The sequence below is a fragment of the Lottia gigantea genome, assembly GCF_000327385.1.
Source record: "Lottia gigantea unplaced genomic scaffold LOTGIsca_93, whole genome shotgun sequence".
NCBI lineage: Eukaryota > Metazoa > Mollusca > Gastropoda > Lottiidae > Lottia > Lottia gigantea.
In genome coordinates, this window is record NW_008711042.1 from 422,876 (window position 1) to 426,391 (window position 3,516).

A 3,516-nucleotide genomic window follows, 5' to 3' on the forward strand; every position below is an offset into this window, starting at 1 on the left:
TACCAAACTATCGTGTCAACTAGCTAGTAGATTGCTTGGTACAAAGTCAGTTGTCAGTGGTTAGAATGAGACTAGAACATACCAAACTATCGTGTCCAACTAGCTAGTAGATTGCTTGGTACAATGACAGTTGTCAGTGGTTAGAATGAGACTAGAACATACCAACTATCGTGTCTAACTAGCTAGCAGATTGCTTGGTACAATGACAGTTGTCTGTGATAAAAATAGGACTATAGCATACCAAACTATCGTGTCCAACTGGCTAGCAGACAATTTTCTTGTGATGAATATATTCTAGTGACAGTTAGTGTTCTGATGTCTATATATATACACTTCCTGGTAAATATTTTTAGTAAGCTAACAACCCAGTTTATTCTAGTGAGAATGATAGTTGTGGGTGAAGTTTAACATCAGAGATGAAGTTGATAAGAAGGGCAACAGTTTATTCTAGTGAGAATGATAGTTGGGTTTGAAGTTTATTTGTTAGTCTGATTTGTTACACAATATACAATTAAAAGAGTTTTGTGTCGTGAGTTCACAGAGTTTAACATCAGAGATGAAGTTGATAAGAAGGACAACAGTTTATTATAGTAATAAAATAGACATCATATCAATCAATTAATGTGTATCGGAGACACTGATAGCATCAATTTGCACCGTAACAATTTTCAATCAGATGTCTGTGGTTGCTGCCATTCCAAAAAATATAAGTGTTTGATGAAATCACTAATAACCAATGGCCTTAAGTGATATTTTACGATTAGTGACGTCACCAAACGTCAATATACATTGATACATGGTATGAATTTTTGATTCCATAATATTGATGTCACCAAAATTCGGCCGAATTAAAAATGTTTCGTTTTGTAGTATGAAATCCTTGAAATATACAATACTAATTTTATCTCAAATTTTTATAAGCGGTCGGGGCTGTAGGAGAGCTAGGGCGTTCGGGATTTTAAACCCACCGCATTTTACCATAATTAGACGTTTGTTTTGCTTAAACCGTGCAGTAGTTTTCTTACACACTAAAAACAATAAACTTTAAAATAGTTGTGGCGTTAAAGAATTAACTGTTGGATTCTTTTAGTTAAAACTTTCAGATACGCTAAGGGACACATTTCTCTAGATTTTGGTGTATAGTTTTCATAAATTAGGGCAAAACAATTTTCGATCTACAAGTAAAAAAAACAATCATTATGCCCCAGAAAAAGCCTTGTCAAGAGATTTCCAAAGTCTTCTATGGAAATGTCTATAGGGAACCATTTTCCTGAGCGCGTAATGAGGGATATCCCAGAGAGTGAAATACAAAACCATGATTTATGTCCATGATCAAGATTAGAAACGTGAAACACTACTAGAAACAAGAAGAAACACTAACCTGATTCAAATATCCTCAATAAAACACCGGAGTTTATTTCTATGAATATCAATACTTGATTTGCCTTCCGATCTACTTACTGTCTTATATAGCCTCGATTGATCGTCCCGATTGCTTGGTCTATATATTACTAATGTCTACAAGTTTACAGTATTAACGTCAGCAGATGTCACTTTTCTTCCCATTTAAATTCTGACACGCCAAAAATTCAGGGACATTAAAATCTAAAGATAGTAATCCACGTATAATGTTAATTTTATGTTATGTCGTGGACTTATGAAGTGATGTAAGCTATTGTAAATGTGTGGTCATACAAAGGAAAACAATCCTGTCAATATTTAATTAAGTGATAAAGCTTTCCACTGTCTTGTCAGAATTAACATCCATCGTGTAGTTTTTCGTACATTTTAGACATTGAGAACTTAGACTGGCTTTACTTCCGAGACTATTTAAAAGAATGTAGATATCACCTTTATCATGACGTCACAGGCCGTAACTGTCTGAAAGTTGCGACAATCAAAATTTCCTCGGTACTTGTATTGAATAAATGTGCGATGTCCGGTATCGATAATTCAGTTTGATCAACATATATATAAATAGCTTACTAAAGAAAGTTGCGACTATTTTCTACTGTATCGATAATTCAGTTTATATATATATATAAATAGCATACTAAAGAAATATTTTCAGGTAAAAATCCAACTTAAAGATGGGTCCCCTTATTTTCATTCCTGAAAATTAAAATCGCTTTGCATCATACTATGTTATTGCAGCACCATGTCCTGCAACTGCAGCAAGATTCTCTGCTTATGCTTACCATGCTGAAGACGATGAGAAAGAAGTGTGCCAAGAAGAAATATTGGGTTGCTCCCTAGCTGCGTGAACGTCAGAGGGAACATTATGGTCAGTACTCCTCCCTCATGACGGAACTGAGGCTGGGAGATGAAGCTATCTACCGGACCTATCTACGTATGGCCCCGGAGATGTTTGACGAACTGTTGACCAGAATTGCCAAAATGGACACACTAGAAAAGCTATAAAACCTGGTGTGAAGTTGATTGCCACCCTGAGACACCTTGCAAGCGGCATAAACTACCCAAGCCTGACCCATGATTTCAGGGTATTGCGCCATACGATAGCCACCTTCCTTCCTGTGGCGTGTCATGCTAATGTAGATGAGTATAAGCATGAAGTTATTCCCTGTCCAAGCACAGCTGCGGAGTGGAAGGCAATTGCTGATCATAGGGGATGTCCTCAGCTTCGGTTTGGGAGTCCTGTACATGGGTCCCGTTGTGGAGCAGCCTTCTTTGTAGAGAAGGATGCTATGTGTCGTGGTCTAGAGCTGAACGTGTAAGACCGCTAGTTGGCTGCGCCCTTATCATATGACATTCGCGTGGCAGGGGAAAGTAGGAGCGGGGCGAGGCTTGATCTCAAAGAGTGAAGCTAGATCGCCCGCTCTATGTGCGACTTTTAGGTCGGACCTCAATTTTTTGACATGTCAAAAAACCGAGCTACGATCTCTTAGTCGGGGAGACCATTCACGCTCTAAACCATAACAACTAATTGACAAATTTAGATGTTCATTTTAACTTGATGTGGGCCCAATGTTTTGTCTATACCATAGTAATTTGAAATATTTAATTTACCAGTACAAGGGAGATAACAGACAACATATGATTAAATTACATATTAATCAGGCAACAATTAGTAGTTCCTTTGGGCCCTGAATATTCGTATATATGTTCTTCAGAAGAACTGGAACTGGAAATCGCATTTATCCCTCAAACATACCTCAACCAAGACTATTCTTTCGGATGGATTCTGACAATAAACCGAGGCCCCGTGTGCTACATACTGTGCACTTTAAAGATCCCCCGACAGTTGGACATCGAAAAAGAGCAGATTAATGCCGCTGTCTGGTAAAATTCCCTTTATTTCATGGTGTTGCCCGTATAACACAATTTTTCAGTTTACAAAATCTAGTCTGTTGAATACAAAGTGATTTAATCATATACAAGTCTTCAAATTATTATCATTTATTTCAGTAATTACAATATCAGATCAGAATCTAAAATATTACAAATAACAAAGTTTAATGTGAAGGATAAATTCAAAATAACAATATCCCTTCTCCA